The sequence below is a fragment of the Schistocerca piceifrons genome, chromosome 8 (assembly GCF_021461385.2).
Source record: "Schistocerca piceifrons isolate TAMUIC-IGC-003096 chromosome 8, iqSchPice1.1, whole genome shotgun sequence".
NCBI lineage: Eukaryota > Metazoa > Arthropoda > Insecta > Orthoptera > Acrididae > Schistocerca > Schistocerca piceifrons.
This window is the reverse complement of record NC_060145.1, coordinates 131,774,299-131,801,994: the sequence shown is the minus strand read 5'-3', so window position 1 is coordinate 131,801,994 and position 27,696 is coordinate 131,774,299.

Genomic DNA, 27,696 nt, shown 5'->3' with positions numbered 1-27,696 from the left:
TGGAGCGAGAGGCATGGGATATTCCATTTCGGAAATCGTTAGGAAATTCAGTATCCCGAGATCCTCAGTGTGAAGAGTGTGTCGTGAATACCAAATTTCAGGCATTACCTCTCACCACAGATAACGCAGTGGCCGACAACCTTCGCATAACGACCGAGACAAACGGCGTTTGCGTAGAGTTGCCAGTTTCTAACAGACAACCAACACTGCTTGAAATAACTGCAGAAATCAAAATGGGAAGCACGACGATTGTATCCGTTAGGACAGTGTGGCGAAATTTGGCCTCTGTTAGCAGCACGACATCGCCCGCATCGCCTCTCCTTGCCTCGTGACCATGTCGGTTGGACCGTAGATGACTGGGAAACCGTTGCCTGGTCAGATGAGTCCCAATTTCAGTTGGTAAGAGCTGGTAGTAGTCTTCGAGTATAGCGCAGACCCCACGAAACCACTCACCCAAGTTGTCAACCAGGCCCTGTGCAAGTTAATGGTGAGCTGTGCTTACATGGAATGGACCGGGTCCTCTGGTCCAACTGAACCGGTCATTGACTGAAAACGGTTATGTTCGGCTCCTTTCAGACTATTTGCAGCCAAACAGCGATGGAATTTTTATGCATGACAATGCGCCATGTCACCGAGCCGTTATTGTTCGCAAGTGGTTTGACGAACATTCTGGACAATTCAAGCGAATGATTTGGCCACTCACATCACCCGACATGTATCCCATCGAACGTTTGTGCTGAGAGGCACCCACATGCTTTGCTCATACTGTGGCATCAAGCAGTCAGGCCTGCAAGATGAGTGGTCTGCCAAGCGAGTGGATTCATTCTTATTTATCGAGTAACATCAATGACTGATTATGAGCTCCAGTAACCACAATTAAGCTACGAACTACTCTCCTGTTTGAATATCACGCAACGGAAACGGATAACGCATGCCTGACTATTAGTAATTTACACAACTCTGATTGTTCACTACCCACTGGCAATACCACATTTTCTTTCTTATTCAACGGCTTTGATCAACACGTGGCCATCGCACTGAATATGAATGGCGCACACATTATAAATTCTGGATATCATGACTACACACTATTCGAAGAACAAGAACACCAGTCTTTTTCATTTCACTATCTTTTTTATTCCGATAAATTCTGTTATTCTATTATTACATTTTATACAATAATTACACATGAGAAACTCCTCCCAGTGGGCATGGCTTTACATTGGTGATTCTCTATCTTATGGTCTCGTAATTATCTAACGCTACAGTGCACTTTCTGGGTAGGATGGTGGATCTTTTGCTATATCTCACACTTCGACTCTCACCCCCATCATTACGAAAATTTACTCCAGACCGAGCGGTACAAAAAGGAACATGCATAACCCACTGCCTCTGAATCTATCTTGCTATTCTCCCATGCAAACCACACATACTTAAATTACATGAAATACATCACACTGGCAACATAGAATACAACACAAACAATAGTCACAACGTCAGAATCACATCACTTTCAGCTTTCCCACTTCCATTAGTATTCATCCCAGTTTCACAGTACACTTGGTAACTTTTCTTCCCTACTACGAACTCTGGAGGATATATGCAATGCAATGCAAGCCAAGTGGCGGTGCTGGATAGACGGCTGACTCACCTTGCTTCTCTCTCAGAGTATTAAAGTTTGAATCTAGCGTCACACGGAAACATAACACACAAAGGTAATATTAATATCATATTCATCTTTCCTACCACGAACTCTGGAGGATATATGCACGTCTTCCTGTGCAATGCAAGCCAATTGGCGTTGCTGGATAGACGGCTGACTCACCTTGCTTCTCTCTCATAGTATTAGAGTTTCATTCTAGAGTCACACGGAAACGTAACACGCAAAGTAATAGTAAGAACATATTCGTCACGCACGCGAGTCCTCAACTGATACCATGGACGAGTACTTCTCTTTATCCTTTGTCTCATACACAGATTGAGACTCGCACAGTACTCACCACGTGGAAGTACTCGTCTCTAATTTCAAGTCCTGCACACGCCATTTCTTAAATATTTCCAACTTATAATACACACGCCAGTACAGCTTAACTTTAGCACTCGGAAGTATTTCAACTTAGTGCTACATGTGGTTTCATTGTGACCGTTGGTCACTTCCGTAGATTACTACGATCCCCTTAATATTACCTGCCTGTCATTTAATTCTCCCCACAAAAGTTCCTGAAATAGAGAAATAATTATTCCAAACTACTCTTAAGTATTTTACATGCATACCATCTCTCCACTCTTGTCTTTAAGGAGCACACCTAAGACAGGTCTTACCAACACAAGATCCAGCCCCAGAGTGCTGAAACATGGCCGTTCTTCAGATCATCTCCCACCACCCTCAAGGTGGGGGAGCACCATGCTACCGTATTGGCCAGCCACATTTCAGGCGTTCAAAGCTCAGGTAAATTTCATCTCTTTGGTTCTACCGAAGGTGACTGAAGGACCGTCTCAAAAATGATCATATATTGCACATTCACTATCTGCAGTTAGCAGACGACCATACATTCATTCATTTCACAGATCTCACCAAATTGGATGTAGGGATTTATTTTGTGGGAGTGCACATGTGATCAATTAAATAAATAAATTGTCCTTCTTTCCTACACTGGTATCTGGCTTCGGTGTATTAAGTGAAATTATTGTCACAAAAAATATGTTGCTCTGACAAGAATAACGAAGAATGTTGTAGCTATTTTCAATGTCGGGCGGTACTGTACCCTTTCAATGCGACATAATATAGAGGTCAGTTTGTGCAAAAATCCAGCACCGGCAACACTTTCGCAATTGTGGGCGCCTATAGAAGCAGCATGGCTCTATATTACTGTAGGTGATTCCACCGACTTCTGTCCACGCCACGTCGAGTTGCAACACTTCCCCTGACAAAAGGAGGACCAACACGATGGAGAGTGGTATCCCAGGACTTTTGTGATATCAGTATATAGCTGCATGATAGCATAAACAGTGTAGGCGCTGATGACACAGATTCCGTGCCCTCTGAACTCAAATCCATCTATCACCATATCAAACGTAGCCGCAATTCTCTTTAAGATGATCCAGATGAATGACTTCAAAATACTGGAACTATGCAGTGGACTGACAATATGCAGAGCGCTCGGATGGCATCAACAGGTATATTTCGTTAAATTCTTGTATGTGTTCGGCGAGAGGCACGCGTCTGACCCAAAGCTTCACTCTTGACCACTATAGCTTCGATGCCTTATGACGTTTCGTTCGAGAGCATGATTATTATTTAATATTCAGACTGCACTTTACTATTGACCTCAGAGTATCTCCTATGTTAAGTACATTCGAGTGATTTTTTATGGACCTGATGATGATCTAATTTGGTAGTCAGTAGAGAAAGGTTGTTATTCACGTAGCAGCTTCTGCTAGTGACCATGACATTATTCAAATCCTTGGCATTCGTGGTGAAGTTAAGCACAGATACTGGTTCTGTTGTGATTATTGGCCATCGACCTTATGCTGGCCTACAGCAAAGTTCGTCTTGTCTCGGACTCGTCACCAAAGCACAGAAATCACATTTTGTGACATTTTCAAAGCTGGTCTTGTGAAAAGATGAAACCAAGTTCCCAACAATGTGGATTGGAAATAAGCACCCAACATCTAATTCCCTGCTCTGACTGTGCCTAAAACTTCAAATTCATCTCCTACTACAAGTGTGATTCGGCCTTGCATTCACAATCACGGTGGACTGACTTAGATCTGGTTGTGTGTGTGTTTGGGGAGGGGGGGTCTGGAAACTGGATTATGATCTGTCCGTCTGAAATTGGAGAACGTGTAAGTAGGCTGTTTTTTTATGTTGGTAACGTCACGTAGCGCTCTGTATGAAAATCACTGGCTGTGCTGTGTGCAGTCTGTGGCTGGTTGGCATTGTTGGAATATTTGCTATTGTAGTGTTGGGCAGTTGGATGTGACCAGCACGTAGCGTTGCGCAGTTGGAGGTGAGCCGCCAGCAGTGGTGGATGTGGAGAGAGAGATAGCAGAATTCTGAGAGCGGACGATCTGGTCGTGTGTCCATCAGAAAGAGTAAATTTGTAACATTGGATATCATTATATGTATGAGATGACTTTTGAATATTATTAAGGTAAATACGTTGTTTATTCTCTTCCAAAATCTTTCATTTGCTAACTATGCCTATCAGTATTAGTTAGTGCCTTCAGTAGTGTGTATCTTTTATTTAGCTGACAGTAGTGGCGCTCGCTGTATTGCAGTAGTTCGAGTAACGAAGATTTTTGTGAGGTAAGTGATTTGTGAAAGGTATAGTTTAATGTTAGTCAGGGCCATTCTTTTGTAGGGATTATTGAAAGTCAGATTGCGTTGCGCCGAAAATATTGTGTGTCAGTTTAGTGTTGATCAGAATAGGTAAAGAGCGAAATGTCTGAGTACGTTCAGTTCTGCTCAGCTGATTGAAAATCAAATAATGTAAGAGGTTTATCGGCACAGTAATTCATTAATTTCTCTAAGGGGACGTTTCAAACGGAGCTTACGAGATATGTTCAACTATCGCAATAACGGGGTAGTAAGGGAACAAAGACGCCTAAGATAAGCAATCATCCAGACCAAATAAGATAAGCAATCATCCATATCAAATAAACAAAGCGATAGGAGTACAGTTAACCCAGGCTGGGGCAACAGATACGGGACCTGTCGCGTTATCCCTGTTGCCGCGCCAATACAAAGTCCTTCACCCAGAGGCTTCTTTATTTTTCGAATAATTTCAAAGCTTAATGAAAGAAACAGCATCAGTAATATTCTTCAGGCGCTTTTAAACACATTGTGGGGCTTTCAAGTGGCTCTACTAAAACTACACGTCTGCGATCGAACTTTCATTAGATTTTCTAAATAAGAAAGCTGGAGGATGCAGTTAAAAATAAGGTCAGCTTAAGTGTAAGTGTGTACGCTGGTCCATCTTAATAGTTCCAACCTTTCAGAGTGGACAAGTACATATCCTGTCGTGTTCGCTCGCTTGATGTTAAGATGGGCTTTTCAGCTACACGTGCATTAAACTTTAGTCTCGTGAAAAACTCATCTTAGTCGTCACTTACAGTGCCAGTGAACGGACAGGAAAAGTACACAGCATTTTATCAGATCAGTATTTTTTTAGTGAGCAAAACCTAGACTGAGCTCTTAATTGTCTACCAGAACAGATAGGTCTGACTAGAAAAATACTGTTTACTTTTCCTGTCCGTTGACTGGTGCTGATGCAGTTCAGGTTACCACAACTGCAAATGAATACTGGTTTTCCTAAGAAATAGATACTTTCGACAGAATCTTTAGTGTGACGTACGTGTTACTCGGAACTTACTCAGATTTGAAAGAAACTGTTATCCTCAGACTATCACTTACGTCGTAATCCAGGACTTAAGAATGAGATTTCAATGAATCTGACAGATTTAAGGGTGAAATGCATACAAACTGAGCTTCTCCGGACAACATTTGTGTGTTACTAGCCAGTTGTCCGCTTATTTTGCCACCGTAGGGTAACTAGTACGGTTCATAAAATCTCTAGTGCACAAGAAACCAAATCTTAAAAACTAAAGATATGAATAACTGCACAGAATCTTCGATTATCAGATTCGGCAGAAAATTTCAAATCAGATACTCATAACTCGTGTTACTAGTCTCGTAAACCACTATCACATGTGTGGTAGAACACTGTTAAAGTGAAAGAATTTCTCGTAAACAATTCCTGCCATAATCCCACCAAGTGATAGCTTTCGGTAACGAAATAATAAACTTGTCCAAGACCTGCAAAACATAATATGTGAATATGCAGCAAACTATTTGTTAAACTTAAATTCAAAGCTCCTGAATCTGCGCGGACTTCCAAAACTACGTGAGACTCAACCATGAGACCTGTTGCGCCCGCCCGTATAGTTGCAAAATACAAAATAGCTGAGGTAATGCATTTCTCTATCAAAACCAAATCAGTATTTACGTATATATTTGTATCCGTGAATGCTTATTTACATTTTAGCTCCAAACTCTTAAGCCTCATATCATCCAATCCTGTCCAATCAATCAGTCACACATCCAGTTCCACAAACTTTTACCCCAATCGAATTGTCATAGTTTACTTTCCTTTTACTGACAAGCTAAAGTGTTCCATTCATACAAATTTGTGTAGTCTGTTTTTGTGTTTTCTGTGCGCACTGTGTTTTTTAGAATTCTTTTTTTTAATTATAATTTAACATGTTTCATGCGTAACACAAGTGATGAGCGCTCGATTTTACAAGTCGCACCTGATGTCTTTAAGAAAGATCCTGTATGTTTTGACAGAGTCTTTGTTACTAATGCCGGCCGGAGTGGCCGTGCGGTTCTAGGCGCTACAGTCTGGAGCCGTGCGATCGCTATGGTCGCAGGTTCGAATCCTGCCTCGAGCATGGATGTGTGTGATGTCCTTAGGTTAGTTAGGTTTAATTAGTTCTAAGTTCTAGGCGACTGATGACCTCAGAAGTTAAGTGGCATAGTGCTCAGAGCCATTTGAACCATTTTTTGTTACTAATGTTTGGTTTCCTAGACACTAATATCTCTTATGAACCCTTATCTGACGCAGTCTGTTCGTTTTTAAGCCTTAAACAAAAACTGTTTTTTCAAGTAGTAACGGAAGAACCCATGAAAATTATTCTTTTGTTATCAGTGTTAACTGGTTTGATACTGTACTCTGTATTTTCCTGTTTCCTGTTAGTCCTCTCATTCCTACGCAACTACTACAATCAACATTCTCAATAACTTGCTTTGGATACTCTTGTCCAACGTCAAATTAACTATTCCGGGATGCCATAACACATGTACCGATAACCAGTCCCTCCTTCTGGTTAGAGGTTTCCATACACATATTTCTTTTCCTAATCTGTTCTTCTTTATTCTCATTCGCTTCGTACCTTCTCTGTCCGCTTAGTTTGTAACATTCATCGCTAGCACCGTAATTCAAATGAAGCCTTTTAGTTTATTCGCCAGAACTTCAACGGTTCATGTTTCCCTTTTATTTAGTATTGTGCTACAGACACAGTTTCAGTAACTTTTTGTCAAATCCATGTCAATATATACTGCCAGCACAGCTCTTTTTGAAGAAACCTTTCCGCGTCTCTTCCAGTCTACTACTGACATAGTCCTGTGTAATCTTGCTTCCTACAGCGCACTAGCTGGTCAAAAGTATCCTGACACCTATTAGCGAACATTAATATGGAGTGTTTCTACCCGTCGTCTCTATGAAGGCTTGAAATCTGCTGGGGACTCTTTCAGTGAGATGTCTGAATGTCTGTGGAGGAATGTTAGCGCATTCTTCCTCAAAAATGGTTCAAATGGCTCTCAGCACTATGGGACTTAACTTCTGAGCACATCAGTCCCCTAGAACTTAGAACTACTTAAACCTAACCAACCTAAAGACACCACACACATCCATGCCCGAGGCAGGATTCGAACCTGCGACCGGACTGTAGCGCCTAGAACCGCTCGGCCAATCCGGCCGGCTTCTTCCTCAAGAGCTGAAACCATACAAGGCAGTGATGTTGGATACTGGGGTTTAGAGGGATGCCGACTTTTTAGCTCATCCCAAAAGTACACTCCAACATAAAAAAGAAAGCGAAAGAAAAAAAAAATGCACGACAAAGGAATTATCCGAATGGAACGGGCATCGGTAGATGTCATATACATGTGCAAACAATTAAATGGTTGCAGTCTCAGAAAAATTGGATTGAAAGCAGTCTACTGGAGCACATTTGTATGTGGCACCCGAATATGATAAACGATGTATGTCTCTGGCGGATCGCTGATGTGCACGACCGCAGAGCCGAAAATACTGATTCTGGTCTGAGATGGTAGTGTTGGGGTAAGAGAGCGCTTGGTACACAGTTGTAGGTAGCTGCCTGTGAGTGAAAGACGGTGGATCAGGCAGTTTCTGTGGTGTGCTCTGTGAAGCCACCAAGTGTTAGGTATTGATGTAGGTATGTCAATACCGTTGAACATGGAAGCAGAAGTCTTCATGCAAGCAAGGTATAGATGTTAAATAATTATGATTTTTGTTTTGCCAGCGAGTTAGTATAGATGAGGTGGCTGATAATTTGTAATTCTTGAGTAACCCCAGAATATACGTAAAGTGATTTCATAGAAAGGATAGTTAGATATTTTACTTTTGTATTGTTTCTATGATTTGCTAACAGAGCTATATGTGGTTTGATGATTTGCATTCATACTGATTTATATTAGGTAATAGTTGCTGTATAAATCTCATTGTTCGTGAAGCAATTAGTAAATATTTTTCTGACCAAATTCAGTTGTCAAGTATTTTGAAAAGACAAACTAATCTTGCAATATAATTTCACAAAAAAAAATCTGTGTTAGTAATTCTAGTGTCTGCCGCGATAGCAGAGTGGACAGCGCGACGGAATGCCATGCAAAGGGGCCCAGGTTCGATTTCCGGCTGGGTCGGAGATTTTCTCCGCTCAGGGACTGGGTGCTGTGCTGTCATCATCATCATCATCATATCATTCCCATCGACACGCAACTCGCCGAAGTGGCTTCACCTAAAAAGACTTGCACCAGGCGACGGGTCTACCTGACGGAGGCCCTAGCCGACATTCCAGGGATAACAAGGCCGCCCAGCAGTGTTAGTGACGTCACACTAAGCGGCCCATAGCCGACGCAGCAGTCCACGGACACCTCCGCATAGACGCGCCTGATGCCAACATCTTCTGTCCGTCATACAGAAAGGAGCGAACTAATCGATAATTCGAACCAAATACCAAATTATATATATTCTTGTAAACAGCATAAAGGTTCATAACGAAATACCGATTACATATACGGGCAGGAATAAGTTTAATCGATTGAGGAGCTTTGCCACTATTTATAATTGTCAGAACACTATTTAGCTTTCAAACTCGCATACAGGTGGTGATAAATGCTAACTGACAGCAGGACTTAACATTTTCAAGCCATTACACTACAAGTAAATTATCTTAAACACTGTCATGCGTAGCAAAATCCTCACAACTTTCGTTTACAATAAGGTAACAAGAGTTTGCTTTATCTCATAAAACACCTGACTATTGTGAATTTACTCATATGTTCATGGTGGCAGCCCTTTTGAAGAATTTTTACAAGTGTATCCCCAGTAATAATGAATGGAAACAAAGGATAGACATCATATATTCTCCTTTTAACTTAGACATCACTGAACACAAGATTCTGTCTTGCACTATGATACTAAGGGACTGGTCTTTCCTTTAAGAAAAGCCTGACAATTTGAAGTTCACTCTGCTATTGAAGGTACACTTCTAGAAACAACATTAAAAAATGTTATGAAAGGTAAGATTAGTAGGAAAAGAAAAACAACCAAGTGCATTACATGTAAGAATGTGAGCAAAAGGCTGAGGCTCTCTTTACTTACCATGTTCAATCCCTCTACAGCTTACTTCCTTTTCCACATAGAAAACACCAACTACGAGTCCCATTGTTGCTGTCTGGTACTAACAAAGTGCTTTTCTATTCAGAAAACCTGACAATTTGATGTTCATTCTGGTACTGAGGATAAACACTTTTCAAAGGAGTTCTAGAAGTAGGCATATATCACATATAGTAAGAAATGTTGAACAACCAAGGCTACCTGATGATTGAATTGAAGACATAATGCACATTGTGACCTCGAGAATGAAACAACCTTCCTCTTACCTTCTTTCACTGGTAATGCTTCAAGAAGGGAGTGAATAAATGGCATGTGTAAATCACTTTCCCTGCCACTAACATAGTCTGTACACAGCTTAATCACATTTTCTACTTCAGTTACACTGCAAACTTTCTCTGGAAGTGTGCTGGCAACAATCTCAACACCATTTACATACAATTTAACACTGAGGTTTCTACAAACTGTTAAATACACAATATCATGTGGAGTTTTCTCAAAATTAAGGTAGAGGAACAATATACAGCCTTCTTTCACAACTTTACTCCACTGTTGATTTAATGTAACATTCTCACTTTTTTTCAAAAATTCGCTATAATCTTGAAAACTGTCATTTTCCCTTTGTGCAGAAGCTGTTTCTATACTTTCAGATATGGCTTTACTTAAGGCATCTGCTTCTAGCCATTGTCTTCTTTGACTTGGGGGCTCTCGTTGAAGATCTTGTCTTGAGCTTAAATAACTGGCACAGTTTGGCAGGAAACATGGCACTGCATTTTCTTTCAGTCTTGGTTTTTCTAGAGGCAATGTCGAAGTTCTCCATGTTTTCCAGTCAACTGCTGTGCTTTGAAGAATCAGGTCACTCTGCCTGAAGTGTTCTTGACAAATCTGGAAAGGAAATGAAAAGAAAATTGTTCCACAATAATTTCGAAATTAATTAATTGTACTTAAGATATAAAGATCTCACCTTAGTAAGAGTATGCCGCACATCTGTGACACAATGTGAAATAAGTACTTAACACTACCTTAAAATGTTTTGTTGTTAGTAACGCAAAAATGCTACCTATCAAACGATAAAACTTTAGGACCAGGGCATTTGGTAGGCTGACTTGCATTTGTAACTGCTAGCCTAAATCATATATACTGCTTACATTGTTATCTATAGTTTTACGTTAACTTACACACTTTACGGTTAATACATACTGAAACATTCTAAATCGGAACAATAAAAATCGTTTAAACAATACTTTCAATGAAAGTAAACAGTGGAGTCTTTGTAGTTGTAATTTATTCTTACGAAATTAGCTTCGGTTTTTTTGTTAATAATGTAACTTGTTACTACTTACCACTGAATGTTCAGAGGGTGTGAAGTTCTGCCGTCGAGTAGCATGTGTCCACTTCTTCCTCAGTTCGCCGTCCGTTGGAAATCTGAACACAGATATCTTTTTCCCAGTCCGGTAGTTGACAGTACAGCCCGGTACACAGCACTTATTCACCATAGTGTAACGGATAAGTACTTTGCGGTGGTGAAAGAGATGTATCAAAATAACAACAGTTTCAGCAACTCACAGCTCGACGCTCGAAATCAATCCACTCACAACAATATACTATCGCCATATTGGGCCGCATGTCGTGACGTCACGGTGACGTAGCAACCCCTGTTGGTTGGCCTTGTTTTCTCGGAGGTGTCGCCCTAGCCACACGACATTTCATTTACCACAATCATCACCGTCTCCCTGTCCAAGTCATATGTTTTTCAAAAAAGTTGGATTTTTCTTAAATGCTTTCTTTTATCAGCCAAAAGGACTTCATGTACATTCCAAAGTATTATGACCAGCATTGCACACTGTTGAGCCTGTAGCTAGCATGTTTCTTTTTTTTATTTTATTTTTTTATTTATTTATTTTTTTAATAAGAGACCAGAATATATCGCGTTCCATCGTTGCTGCTTTAGAGGTAAGACAATTTAATTTATTTGTTATGTGCACAGAGACCAAAGTTATCAGTTTTGAACAGAGCCAGAGGATTCAGTGCCTAAGAGAGTGAATGTATTTTGCAAAATGGTTCAAATGGCTCTAAGCACTATGGGACTTAACATCTGCGGTCATCAGTCCCCTAGACTTAGGACTACTTAAACCTAACTAACCTAAGAACGAGACACACATCCATGCCCGAGGCACGATTCGAACCTGCGACCATAGCAGTCACGTGGTTCCGGACTGAGCGCCTAGAACCGCTCGGCGACCACGGCCGGCTGTATTTTGCAGTGACCGTATTTTTTTACTGGTATTGGGAGTTGCATTGCCCAATCAGTTCGTATGAAGTTTTTCTAACAATACCAGAGAGTAAGCACACCACTTGCAGTTACAACACACTGTACGATAATTCGAGTTACCTACCAAATTTTGTATCCATTCCATAGCTCAGACATTCATTCAAAAATTTATTGAAAGAAAGTTATTTATTTGCTATGTAGACATTCATCCAACGTACTCATAAAGTTTTCTTTTTATAAGAACTTTACAGGATGATTTATTCAACACAAAGAGTTTCACAAATTGAGCAAGTCAATAACGGCTGGTCCACCTCTGACCCTTATGTAAGCCGTTATTCGGCTTGGTATTGGTTGATAGAGTTGTGGGATGTCCTGCTGAGGAGTATTGTACCAACTCCTGTCCAGCTGGCGCGTTAGGTCGTCATAATCCCGAGCTGGCTGGAGGACCCCGCTCATAATGCTTCAAACGTTCGCAGTTAGGGAAAGATCCGGTGACACTGCCAAAGTAGGGTTCGGCAAGCACGAAGACAAGCAATAGAAACTCTCGCCCTTTGCGGGAGGAGAGAGAGGCATCTTGCTGAAAAGTAAGGCCCCAATGGCTTGCCACGAAGAGCTACAAAATGGGGCGTAGAATATCGTCGACATACCGCTGTGCTGTAAGGGTGCCGCGGCTAACAACCATATGAGTCCCGCTATGAAAATAAAGGGCACCCAGACCATTACTCATGGTTGTCGGGCTGTACGGTAGGTGTCAGGTCGGTGTTCCACCACTGTGCCAGCGTGTCCAGACATGCCTTCACTGATCACTGGGGCTCAATTCGAAACAGGAAAATTCTACTCTAGGCGATGAGGTTACAGACCGAAGACGTTTCTGTAGACACCCAGACACTGGTGGGATACCCAGACGGCATGACAACCAGGAGTGGTCTGGGGTGCGATTTGTTTTCATAGTAGCACCCCTTTGGTTGTCATTTCCGGCATCGTTACATCACAGTGGTATGTCGACAATATTCTACGACCCATTTTGTAGCCCTTCATGGCAAGCCTTCCATGACTGACTTGTACCTCCTCCTACCCTACCCCTCACATACAGCGAGTTTCTATTGGTTGCCTCCTTACTTGCCAAACCCTACCTTGGCCAGCGAGGTCGAAGGATCTCTCCAAAACTGAGAACGTTTGAAGTATTATAGGGAAGGCCCACCAGCCAGCACGAGATTTTGACATTCTGTCCCACCAACTTGACAGAATTTGGCAAGATATCCCTCAGGAGGAATCCAATAACTATCAGAGAATATCAGGCATAATACGTGCTTGCATAAGGGCAAGACGTGGACCGACACGTTATTGACTTGTTCAGTTCGCGAAACTCCTTGTCTCGAATAAATCATCCTAGATTGAAATTGTAATCATTTGTTTGTCTGTACATATACACCACATCAACCGGTTTCCGTCCCATCGGCTAATTCCTTCGTAGTGCATCTATTTTTGTTTGCCTTAGAGTGTATTTTGAGTTCAGGTCGGGACTCTCAGCAGCCCAGTCCACTTGAGGAAAGTTATTGTCCACAAAGTATTCCCTCACAGATGCTGCTTTATATTAGGGCGCATTGTCCTACTGGTGCAATCAATTATCGCCTCCGAACTGTTTCTCTACTGTATGAAGTACACAGTGCTGGAAAATGTGTCCTACCGTTGCGCATATAGCACTTTCTTAAACAGTGTAAAGGAACCATACCATAATCATGAAAGAGACTGCCAAATCGTAACATCACCTCCTCTGTACTTCACAGTTGACTCTAAACATGGTGACAGGTAACGTTCTCCAGGCGTTCGCTAAGCCCAAACCCTTCCGTCTCGTTACCACAGAGTGTAGCATTATTCATCACTCCAAATCGCTCTTTTCCAGTTATCCATTGTCCACTGTCACCGTTCTTCACACTACCTCATGTGTCACTTAGCACTGTCTACAGAAACATGTGGCTTTTGAGGAGCTACTGGACAACTGACTCGCAGCCAGACTTTAATAGAGCTATAGAAGACTTGCAGTCAAATAAGGCACAAGACATACACTACTGGCCATTAAAATTGCTACACCAAGAAGAAATGCAGATGATAAACGGGTATTCATTGGATAAATATATTATACTAGAACTGACATGTGACTACATTTTCACGCAATTTGGGTGCGTAGATCCTGAGAAATCAGTACCCAGAACAACAACCTCTGGCCGTAATAACGGCCTTGATACGCCTGGGCATTGAGTCAAACAGAGCTTGGGTGGCGTGTACAGGTACAGCTGCCCATTCAGCTTCAACACGATACCACAGTTCATCAAGAGTAGTGACTGGTGTATTGTGACGAGCCAGTTGCTCGGCCACCATTGGCCAGACGTTTTCAATTGGTGAGAGATCTGGAGAATGTGCTGGCCAGGGCAGCAGTCGAACATTTTCTATATCCAGAAAGGCCCGTACAGGACCTGCAACTTGCGGTCGTGCATTATCCTGCTGAAATGTAGGGTTTCGAAGGGATCGAATGAAGGGTAGAGCCACGGGTCGTAACACTTCTGAAATGTAACGTCCACTGTTCAAAGTGGAGTCAGGAACCGCGCTGCTGCTACGGTCGCAGGTTCGAATCCTGCCTCGGGCATGGATGTTTGTGATGTCCTTAGGTTAGTCAGATTTAAGTACTTCTAAGTCTAGGGGACTGATGACCTCAGATGTTAAGTTCCATAGTGCTTAGAGCTATTTGAACATCTACACTGCTTTCGTCGGGCAGAGTTCCCATGACTACAGAATGAGATTACAAACTAATATAGTATTTCGACCACCATATTTGTGAGAAAGACGTTTACTCGGTGGCGAAACAAAATAAATTACGATTATCTGGCAACCTGAGTGGAAAATCTGTGCAATTGTCTGCATCTGTATGTATGCTTATGCTGACAGTTTGTACCAGCACACGAAAAACAAAAAAAAACAAAAACTACAGAAAATTTGTTGTGCTTTTGATCTGTGTTGTTGTGAAATGTGAAATATAAAATAAAGTTGTATGCAGTGCGTCTGCATTGCCATTTCAATGAGGCACATTTGCTGTTTCCCCCTCATGCTCAGATGGCAGGGCACGGCGGTGGAGAAATGCGCCACCCAAGCTGCGCGCTACGGCACTCTTCCCAAGGCAAGCTTTGTGGGCCAAATTCTTGGCCACCCATGCTGTAGGAGAATCCGAGATGAACAAACTGATATAGGACACTTGTGCTCTGTCAGTCCAGAACACAAATTGGCCATCTGAAGGCACTCAAACTATTGTGCATGCGCGCCGCATGAGCTTTTCGACATCCCCTCGCCCTCATACACCACTGGAATTCATTAACAGTATCAAGTTGACCTATCCTGTGAGGGTAATAAAATGAAAAGATGAATGAGTTATGCAAAAACTAAACACGCTCCTAATTCGATCGAAACTGAACCCCTACAACTACAGTTGTCTCATAGTAAGAAGAGCAGAGAAACAATACAATTTTGCGCTTAAAATTCACAAACTTGTGAGGTACAGAATGAGATTTTCACTCTGCAGCGGAGTGTGCGCTGATATGAAACTTCCTGGCAGATTAAAACTCTGTGCCGGACTGAGACTCGAACTCGGGACCTATGCCTTTCGCGGGCAAGTGCTCTACCAACTGAGCTACCCAAGCACGACTCACGCCCCGTCCTCACAGCTTTACTTCTGCCAGTATCTCGTCTCCTACCTTCCAAACTTTACAGAAGCTCTCCTGCGAACCTTGCAGAACTAGCACTCCTGAAAGAAAGGATATTGCGGAGACATGGCTTAGCCACAGCCTGGGGGATGTTTCCAGAATGAGATTTTCACTCTGCAGCAGAGTGTGCGCTGATATGAAACTTCATGGCAGATTAAAACTGTGTGCCGGACCGAGACTCGAACTCGGGATTGTGAGGTACATTTTACACGAACGTCAGTTTTACATTTTATGAGCGCAAGAACGAGGAGTTTTTAATACGGTATTTTAGTCAAAATATCGTGTGGCATGCATGCACTGTAGCTTAAGTAAGATCAATTTGAGGGTGTTTCCAGCTTGGTAGACCACAAGTGTCTTATTTGAAATTATTCGTCTTGACTTCGCGTACACCGCTACGGAACGGTGTAAGAAGTTACCGTTTACACCATGTATAGATTCAGCTGATAAAGCGAAAGCGATACCAGTATCTCTGTAATTAACCCTTGTTTGTTGCACTAGGTTGCAGTATACACCAAGCCCAATATTCGTTAATTTCAAGTATGTAAGCCATCTAGCCGGCCGAAGTGGCCGAGCGGTTAAAGGCGCTACAGTCTGGAACCGCACGACCGCTACGGTCGCAGGTTCGAATCCTGCCTCGGGCGTGGATGTGTGTGATGTCCTTAGGTTAGTTAGGTTTAACTAGTTCTAAGTTCTAGGGGGCTTAAGACCACAGCAGTTGAGTCCCATAGTGCTCAGAGCCATTTGACCCCCATGTAAGCCATCTGTTACAAGTTCGTTAGTACCACTACTGCTGAAGCCAGTGGCATCACACTGGAAGCGCCAGTCCATCTACTGCAACCATCCACAGTCGACGACGGTTTCCTACACCCCAGAGTGTCAAGCATGGTGGAGTGTGTGAAATGTAAGAGCGGTTGATATCAAGTATTTTTGGCATTAGAATGAAAAATAAAGTCAGTATACTATGTTATGTCATGTTTAAATTTTTTGGTGCTATAAATAATATTTTCTTCAAATAACTGCATGGCGTATAATATGAGAACTCGACGTATATGCGAGGAGTTGCTCGAAGTGGACAAAAATCGTTATCTACGATGAGTGTGTACATTTATATCTGTCCACTTTGAGAAACTCCTCGTATATACGTCGAGTTCTCGCATTATACGCCATGTAATTTTTTGAAGAAAATATTATTTATGGTACAAAAAAATTTAAAGATGACACAACATAGTATGCTTACTTTATTTTTCATTCTAATGCCAAAAAATATATCAACCACACTTACAATTTCAAACAACTATGTATATACAGTTGTATGAAATTCTTTCATTTCGTTATTGTTTCATAATCAAAATATTGTGTTTAAACAATAGAAATTTACTTTGATCCTAACAGGATTTTAGCTTTCTCGCGATGTTCTTCCCTTTTATTTCCACAATAAATATGTTTTTTTACATAGTTCAGTAATGTTATTTTTTCTTGTAGTGCTATATGTTGAGCAAATTCTTTTAAATTTTAAGCCATGTACATGAGAACTTAAAAAGCTATTATCTTTTCTTTTAAAACAGCAGTGTTTTTTGTAACTTTTCCCATATTTGATTTTTTATTCTTACTTCAAGGTTATGCAAACCATATAACTTTAAAAAGTAAGATTTTAAGAAGTTACAAAAATATTTTCAAGTAAAACTATTCAATAGATTAATCGTTACGACAGTTGTTGTCGCTGCGATGCGATCCACTTCAGTGTGTCAAGCACTTATCTCTACAAAAATGTGTAAACTAATGATTAATATAGCTTTGAAAAGAGGCTATAGGTCGTTTAGTAGGTCAACTGGGTGAAAACAGGATTACGATACGTTACACGATTCGCTGCTTGTACAAATACACTACTGGCCATTAAAATTGCTTCACCAAGAAGAAATGCAGATGATAAACGAGTATTCATTGTACATATATATTACACTAGAACTGACATGTGATTACATTTTCACGCAATTTGGGTGCATAGATCCTGAGAAATCAGTACCAAGAACAATCACTTCTGGCCTTAATAGCGGCCTTGATACGCCTGGGCATTGAGTCAAACACAGCTTGGATGGCTTTTATAAGTACAGCTGCCTATGCGGCTTCAACACGACACCACAGTTCATCAAGAGTAGTAACCGGCGTATTGTGACGAGTGCGGTGTAACGACGTATTAGTTTTTCGTTTGATATATGTATGACCATGTGCAGACTTCGTCACCTACGTCAGTTACAACCCACTTTCAAAAATGATTCATATTCTTTTAAATTGTCGTAGGATGGTTCTTGAACGAAACTGTAAAACATCAATTGAGTCGTGTGCAGAAAATTACATCACTTGGGCCAATTGGTTTTCGTAACTTTTTCCCAATTTAAATTTCGTTTGTTTCTCCTCAGAAAATTATATCGACACACGTTATCTTGATCTAATCGATATCAGAATCACACATTAAATAAACTTTTTTTTAGACTCAAAGTTTCGGCCAACGCTGTCTGAATCAATAATCTTGTCAAAATATATTATTAATCCGTTCACATAACTCTTCATAAATAAATCTTCAAGACACGTGTTTCAATTTTAATAGCATACACTATTTTATTAGCTTCCTACACATACAGATGTGAACTTGAGCGTTGACAGACAGTGACTAACTTTTCAATAAGATTAAGCTCGTCATTGTTGTACAAAAAGAGTATAAAAATTCATTTTTAATTTTTAGAAACACGACGCAACAACTCGGTTCCAGGATCTTCTGTTGCTCCTTGGCTGTCGACCCGCGACGTATAGCGGCCAGCAATTTCCTCTCTGGTCGCGGCAACAAAGATGCTGTCCCCGTTCGTTGCGCCGATCTCTCCGTACATGAAACACATAAAAAAATACAAAACCTTTAGATAATTCACACTTATTACAAATAATAAGAAAACACATAAACAAAACTAAATTAAACTCATAATCACCTGCAAACTGGGCTGACTTTGGTGGATGGGTGACGTTTAATTTCGTCCCACTACATACCCCACCCACAAGCTCAGTTTGTCAGGTTTTAACCGAATTAAAACTTTTCAATATACAATATTTAACTGTTAATACATTTTTCTCACATTTTACGTAACCTAGAGTCCTTGCTATTAGATAGATTTCATCCTTTTAATACGATATCGTCGTGACTATTTGTCATTTACTCTTAATTGTGCTCTTATGGTAATTCGTAACCGAATATAGGGAGATTGCTCCTCTTCAGTTAATAGTTGCTAATAAATACTAATTTAGTACGTTCTTTAACGTTGTTACATTAGGACGGAGCGTTCAAATTGTGATAGATTAGTTTGTTTCATTTATTTACTAGAGTTATTCTTTCCAAAAATGTATATTACCAATACGTTTCTCACAATAACTAATAGTACTATTTACTTTACGTCATTCTTTTCACTAATGCCTTATTTATGCCTGAGGTCAAGAAGAAATCAAGCAAAACTCTCTTTAGACTCTCGGCACGGCTTTCTTTACCTTCGGACACCTTGTTGGGTAATGGCCATTTATTTAGGAGAAACAAGCGAGAGAGCCCCGTTTGGTGTGTTCTATATTAACACTATTGCAAACCTCTATTAAAGGCACTCTGCTATGTTCTCGTGAGCCATATAGCTCTGGACGCCCATGGTCCCTAAAACTATTAACCATCCCCTTTGGTTCCTACTATCCGAGTAAATTTAAAATATGCAAAATTCCTTTTGACCTAAGAGCAAAATTTCTTCCATATAAATCCCCCTTTGGGTTATCTTTCTCTTTTTGAAGTACCAGTAGATTATTGTAGAACACTTGTTTAAGCTTTCTGTTCTATTCTTTAAAATAATACGTAACTATCACGAAAACTTCACATGAATAAACTATGAACGCTCTTCCGTGTGTAACATATACTAATTATTAACTTATTTAGGAATGAAGGGTTTCATTTGATCAACACTATATAATCCTTTAATTACACCTGATGAAGGTTCCATAAGAAGTAATGCTTTGGGATGTACAATCTTATGTACAACATATGGACCTTCAAAGATAAAGAAGAATTTTCTACATTCCTTATCGATCTTAGAACTTTTAGGATGAGATCGTACTAACACAAGATCTCCTACCTGAAATGAGGGTTCTACAGCCTGTTGATTATAACTTTTAATTCTCCGTTCGGCATTTTTTACAATCTGTTCGCAAACTTTTTCGTCTGGGATACATTGTTGGATCTCATTTACTGGTGGCCAAGGTAAAGCAGCTAGTAAAGGCTCACCTATAATTCGTTTGCCTAAAATTTCTATAGGTGATAATCCCGTCGTTAGGTGAGGCAATTCATTTAATATCTTTTCGAATTCAGGCATTAGTTTGGCACACCGAGTATGTTTATGTGCACAATAAGTTCTACATAATCGTCCTAATTCTTTCATGACTCTTTCTACTAAATTACTTTGAGGGTGATATTTCGAAATTAAGATATGTTTGATTCCATATTGTTTTATCATATCTTGAAATCTTTGACTAATAAAGGCACTACCGTTGTCAGACATAAGTCGTTTAGGAATGCCCCAGTTAACAAAGTAATTTCGGGTGAGGCAGCGTATAACGCTTGCTGTATTCGCTCGTTTCAAAGTATATAGTTTCACATGTTTGGACCAACATTCCATTACAACAAACACATATGTTAATCCTCCTGAACTCCGAGGCAGAGGGCCGAAAAAATCTAATGACAGTAGATCCCACAAACCTCGAGGAATTACAGCATATAATTTATAACGCTTAGATTTGTTATTAACTTTAACCTTTTGACAGGTTTCACAAGCCCTAATAATACTTCTCACAATACGTGACATTTTTTTGAAATAATAATACTTCATTAGATGTTTAATACATTTATGAATTCCAAAATGCCCGTAACCTTCATGAATATAAGTAATTAACTCGTCCACAACAGTTTTCGGAATGCAGATTTTCCATCTCTGGTGTTCCCTCTGTGCTTTCCAATACAACAAGTCGTTAAAATATAACCACACACCCCGGGTGTTAACTGTTTCGTCCCCATTATTAAGGTTTTGTATAATTCGTAGAATAACATTTTTCTTTCCTTTATGTAATACGGTAATCCACTAATTAGGACTCGCATTAGATGACTTTCAATTAATTTAGCACGATTTAAATTCCATTCAAAATAATTCCTATAACCTCTCCACCGTTTAGAATATGGAGGAGGGGCTAACAACTCTAAAGTTAAGTGTTGTTGTTTTCCTCTTGACCAATAATTTTGTTTAAACTGCTTAACAAAATCATCCCAATCCCTGAATTCATTTCTATGCAGTACTGCCCATTCCGCAGCTTCTGCTTCTAAATGTCCTATTACAAATTGAATGCGTTTTTCATTACTCCATTTAGGAGATAATGATGTTTCAAAAGCTTTTATAAAGATTATAGGGTGCAGTTCGCCTCCTGGTTTGAATACAGGAAATCGACTTGCTACATTTGAATTTGTTGTTATGTCATCCAGACATTCTGCGAGAGAAATAGTCGGATTTTGTTTAGATTGCAGAGACGGAGTTGCATCGGATTGGCTTGCCGTGACTGCCTTATTCATATTGTTGCCATCCGTGCTAGCAAATTCGATGCGACTGTTGTCTCTGATTATGTTATTACCTCTGCTACCTGAAATGTTCTCGTTATTATCTAATTCCGATAACCGTTTCGTAATTTCCTGTATCCGCATTTCTGTATTGGATACGCGATTAGCTAATATCGATTCTTCACTGTGTTCACGATGTGAACGCTCTGTACCTTCGTCAATATTATTATCTTTGGCAGTCTCAAGATTACTGCATATCTCAGTAATTAAAAATTTCATGTTTTCGATTTCGGTATGGTCCTTTTCTACTTGATGAGTTAATGTCTCTAATTCTACATTATCTATTGAAGAAATCTCTACAGGTTTGGTAGAGACCTCTTTAATAGATTTCAATAATTCTCTGCGAACAGTCTCTGTTTGCATAGAAAATTCATCTCGTAACATATCGTTATTTTTCTGTATTTCATTTACAACTAAGATATTGACACTATCTAGTCTCTCAGTTAAGTCAGTGATATCGTTTCGCATGCGAGCTTTTTCCTCGCGCGATTCCTGGATATGTTCTTCTAACCTTTTACAATTATCAGCAATCTTATTACTAAGTCCTACTAATTTTTCCTGCATTTCAACTTTAGAAGACTCTATTTTATCACTTAATTCTCGACTGGTTTCATTAAGATATTCCTGCAACCTGTCTGTTGATTTTATTAGCTCCCCTTTAAGTCTAGCAGTAGATTCCTCGTTAGATTGTCTTAATTCCTGTTTTAGTTCCTGTTTCAATCTAGCAGTAGATTCCTCGTTAGCCTGTTTTAATTCCTCTTTTAATCTAGCAGTAGATTCTTCGTTAGATTGTTTCAATTTAGCGATCGCCCTAAAAAGGGATCTCACGCTCCTATCGGACATAGATTGCTCTTCGTCTGAGATTTCACTTCCCGACATTATTGTAAGATATTAACTATTTACACACGCAAACTTGTAATCAACAATCCTGTAAAAGCACACTTTCTATGTACAACACTCCACTTCCAACTTGAAACAAACTCACCGGACACTAATATTGTAATTTGTAGTTCTCGATGATCAGTGTGCTGCTATGGGCTGCAGATGTAACAGCCGTCGATGCAGCCGCTGAGATGCTGCGACCCCGCTTCCGCAACCGGCAGGACGCTGAGTCGAACACCGGAAACGTCGCTAGCTGCAACCACGCCCGGCACCGCCGTAGACAGGCGAAGCCCTCAGCAACACCTCTAATACCAGCCGGAGGAACACCCCGCAGCTGACGTACTGGGCCTATTAGTTTAGTGAGAAAAAAGGTTGTCGGGTTTTGCAGCGTTCAGCTGCTGCCCAACAGACGCGCCTTCTCGTGGAACAACTGCGTGACCGTACTGCTTGGCTGCACTCCGTCAGATGCCCACACCCGCGAAGTCGCCGCTGGCTGGTGAAGGCTCCACGAAAACTCGCGTTGACTTCCGAAGGACTCTTGATGCTTTGTTTCGTACCTGTGTGCCTTAGTTGCACACAAGTCCTGTTTCTAAGGTCGCCACGGTGCGGTGTAACGACGTATTAGTTTTTCGTTTGATATATGTATGACCATGTGCAGACTTCGTCACCTACGTCAGTTACAACCCACTTTCAAAAATGATTCATATTCTTTTAAATTGTCGTAGGATGGTTCTTGAACGAAACTGTAAAACATCAATTGAGTCGTGTGCAGAAAATTACATCACTTGGGCCAATTGGTTTTCGTAACTTTTTCCCAATTTAAATTTCGTTTGTTTCTCCTCAGAAAATTATATCGACACACGTTATCTTGATCTAATCGATATCAGAATCACACATTAAATAAACTTTTTTTTAGACTCAAAGTTTCGGCCAACGCTGTCTGAATCAATAATCTTGTCAAAATATATTATTAATCCGTTCACATAACTCTTCATAAATAAATCTTCAAGACACGTGTTTCAATTTTAATAGCATACACTATTTTATTAGCTTCCTACACATACAGATGTGAACTTGAGCGTTGACAGACAGTGACTAACTTTTCAATAAGATTAAGCTCGTCATTGTTGTACAAAAAGAGTATAAAAATTCATTTTTAATTTTTAGAAACACGACGCAACAACTCGGTTCCAGGATCTTCTGTTACTCCTTGGCTGTCGACCCGCGACGTATAGCGGCCAGCAATTTCCTCTCTGGTCGCGGCAACGAAGATGCTGTCCCCGTTCGTTGCGCCGATCTCTCCGTACATGAAACACATAAAAAAAATACAAAACCTTTAGATAATTCACACTTATTACAAATAATAAGAAAACACATAAACAAAACTAAATTAAACTCATAATCACCTGCAAACTGGGCTGACTTTGGTGGATGGGTGACGTTTAATTTCGTCCCACTACACGAGACAGTTGCTCGGCCACCACTGACCAGACGTTTTCAATTGGTGACAGATCTGGAGAATGTGCTGGACAGGGCAGCAGTCGAACATTTTCTGTATCCAGAAAGGCCCGTACAGGACCTGCAACTTGCGGTCGTGCATTATCCTGCTGAAATGTAGGGTTTCGCAGGGATCGAATGAAGGGTAGAGCTACGGGTCGTAACACATCTGAAATGTAACGTCCGCTGTTCAAAGTGCCGTCAATGCGAACAAGAGGTGACCGAGACGTGTGACCAATGGCACCCCATACCATCACGCCGGGTAATACGCCAGTATGGCGATGACGAATACACGCTTCCAATGTGCGTTCACCGCGATGTCGCAGAACACGGATGCGACCATCATGATGCTGTAAACAGAACCTGGATTCATGCGAAAAAAAGACGTTTTGCCATTCGTGCACCCAGGTTCGTCGTCGAGTACACCACGACAGGCGCTCCTGTCTGTGATGCAGCGTCAAGGGTAACCGCAGCCATTGTCTCCGAGCTGATAGTCCACGCTGCTGCAAACGTCGTCGAACCGTTCGTGCAGATGGTTGTTGTCTTGCAAACGTCCTGATCTGTTGACTCAGGTGAGCGAAACGTGGCTGCACGATCCGTTACAGCCATGCGGATGCCTGTCATCTCGACTGCTAGTGATACGAGGCCGTTTGGATCCAGCACGGCGTTCCGTATTACCCTCCTGAGACCTCCGATTCCATATTCTGCTAACAGTCATTGGATATCGACCAACGCGAGAAGCAATCTCGCGATACGATAAACCGCAATCGCGATAGGCTACAATCCGACCTATATTAAAGTCGGAAACGTGATGGTACACATTTCTTCTCCTTACCCGAGGCATCATAACAACGTTTCACCAGGCAACGCCGGTCAACTGCTGTTTGTGTATGAGAAATCGGTTGGAAACTTTCCTCGTGTCAGCAGGTTGTAGGTGTCGCGCCTGCGCCAACCTTGTGTGAATGCTCTGAAAAGCTAATCATTTGCATATCACAGCATCTTCTTCCTATCGGTTAAATTTCGCGTATGTAGCACGTCATCTTCGTGGTGTAGGAATTTTAATGGCCAGTAGTGTATAAACGCTGCTACTGAAATGTGTTTTAGAGATTGTAGTGACCTCCATTACCCCGCCCTCCCTCTCTCGGATGCACAGAGATACCGACGCGGCTGTTGTCCACCGCATGCGGGTCACCCGGCCGGCCGCACTGACTGAGCCGGCACGGCTGTGACGCAACGCCTTATCTGGCTGCCCGCGGCCCCTGGTGGCAGCTGGCACCGCCTGGTGCGCTGCCGGCAGCTGCTCTCACCGCGACTGTCCTTGATCGTAGTGGAAAGTTAAAAACGAACATCGTGAAGCAATGTACCACCACCACAAATGAAATTTGATGTGCAAAAAAATGTTTCAAATGGCTCTGAGCACTATGGGACTTAACTTCTAAGGTCATCAGTCCGCTAGAACTTAGAACTACTTAAACCTAACTAACTGAAGGACATCACACACATCCATGCCCGAGGCAGGATTCGATCCTGCGACCGTAGCGGTCACGCGGTTCCAGACTGTAGCGCTTAGAACCGCTCGGCCATCCCGGCCGGCAAATTTGATGCGCAAATTGTGCTTTATGATTGTAATGGCAATGTCATACACACGTACTCTGAACTTCTTCCGGCCTAATTAGTGTTCAGGAGATTCTGAATTTTTAGCTGTGGCGTCCGTGTATTGTCACGACATTTCGGCTGAGACCATGGCTTCCGTCCTCGGATGTGTTTTACAACCAGTAATCGATGGTCCACATCGCTCCGTTTATACCAAAAGTTGATGGAACGGTGCGTACCCCAGTCAGGCAGATAAACTAACAACTACTACATTTGTAAGGTTTGGAACAGATAACAGGAAGGAATGGCCGCTAATAGGGAACTATACGTGTTAAAACAAAAATACATTATTGATTTGTATTTTCAGTTACATTTGCATGTTAGTGTATTTTTCGTAATGTCAAGGACATCTTCCAAGGTACACTGCCCCATAATATGGTTGAACAAACATTTCACTGCAAGTGGTCACTTCCAAAACGTCGAAGGGACAGTAATATCACAAACAGAGTCCGCCTTGATGCAAAACACCGTGTTATTTGTTTATTTCTTCATTATCCCAAACTAGTTTCGGCGACAAATATCACCATCATCAGTGGGGTTTTTAATCTAAAATATGCAGAAAATGGTATGGTTGTACAAACACAGTAAAACATTATTACATTTTTACAGATCGTCTTTTGAAATATAGTTTTATATTGATACTTTTATACTACCTTATTTATTGTATGCTACAGCATGTTTTAAGCTATTATTGGCGCTGTTTGTGACATATTTTCTGTGCTCTTTTTTCTGTTGCCATCTTCTTACTTAGCGAACATCATGTCATCTGCTACCATGTGAACGGCTGTTAGTAAACAAAATACTAAAAGGTGAACTTCGAATGTCAGCAATATATACTTGGGATTGTGGTAGTGTTGTGGAAACTAGTTATTTGGTGTGTACTGAGCTGTTACTTAGCTATTCGTATACTCACGTTCGTTGGATGGTATGTAGCTGCTTTTATACACAGAAAAACAAAACTTTCGCACTTTGTTTCTGATCCACTTGCTGTTCGCGTGTGTCGCAAGAGGTGTATCGCATGTAGCGAGAAAGGCTATGAAAAACAGTAGCGCGAATTACGACGACTTCTGTTCATTATTTCTCTGTGTGTGATATGGAAGTGGTTCTTTTGCGTGTGTGTGCTTTCTGTTCTGTGTCGTTGGTCAGTTCTCTCAGAGCGGTAAAGAGTGTGTTGTTGCAAAGTGTTGTGTTTTCGTTTATTACATTTTTCCCTTCGACTATAGCCTTTTGTATGTAGTAATTTTCTTCTATTGTTAGTTGTCGGTTTCTTGCGGAGTATTGATGTAGATGTAGAACAAGGGAATAAAAAAATGCTAAGTATATCTCAGAACGCTTGGACTGGGTGGATGATAAATTGTATGTTAATCACTCCTTGTGGGCGTGTGAGTAAAATTAACTTGTTTACTTACCAAATGTTCTCTAAGCCTTTGTGAAAAGGGAGAGTTTCACCCTTGTGATTTCCAGGCACGTTGCACTTTCAGCTTTGCCAAGATCATAAATGTGTTATCCAGTGGGATGCCATGCACTCTGCATCTCTGCAGGCGCCAGCCTGAGGACACTTCACGTGGATCCACACAGGGGATAAGGAGACCAGACTCCCGCACCACGTTCACTCGCTAATAAAGCGGTTAGGCCGGCGCCAGGATGCCCGGTACTGCCAGTTTCTAAAGAAGTGTCATTTCGCATTCAGCCACGGCGTTCCCATCCTCTTGTATGGCCAACAGTGGAACAAGGCCGGGCGCCAGAATGGCAGCCTCATAACTACTGCCCTGCAAGCCCACGGCCAGTTTCGGTGACTACAAGGGCAGGGTAGCAATGAGAAAGCTCTACGAACTCGCTTGCTGCTCCGGGAAAGTTCTAAAGCTGCTCCTAGTGAAATGGTCACCTCCAGCATCCAAAAATCTGCCTCTACTGCCGACTTTAGTTCTACTACTGCTACTCAAGTCATGCAAGGACTGTGAGATCAATCAGTGGTTTACCCTAACCCTAATAGTCCATCAGATTAATATCAATCAGGGAAAACTTAGATACAGCAAAGGTGAATGAAATTGTATGATAATCACTGAAACTAAATGAAAGGGGAAGTGCCTGCCAGGTTATTACCACGGCAGTGGCCTGCCCGGAAGGCACTGCCGTCTTTCAAGGAAAGAACAACAAAGCATATTTTAATGTGCTCTTGTACTGCATACAATGACGGTCTCTAATGCTCGTGTTCAATACTTTATCTGATCTTACTGCACATTTCTGACTCGCAACTATAAACTTCTCATTGTTTGTAAATAACTATAATATTTGTTTCTGTGATCTAAGTTTAACTCTCTTATAGTCCTTAGCCATTCAGTATAATGTCACATTGAAATTTATTGTACACAGTTTTACTTGCATCACTCTAGCAAAAAGTTATTTTGCTATTCCTGTATACTCTATACAGCGTATGTAACTTCCTGCTCTATCCACGCCTAATCCTGTCCTAGTCTGTACATGTTTTAC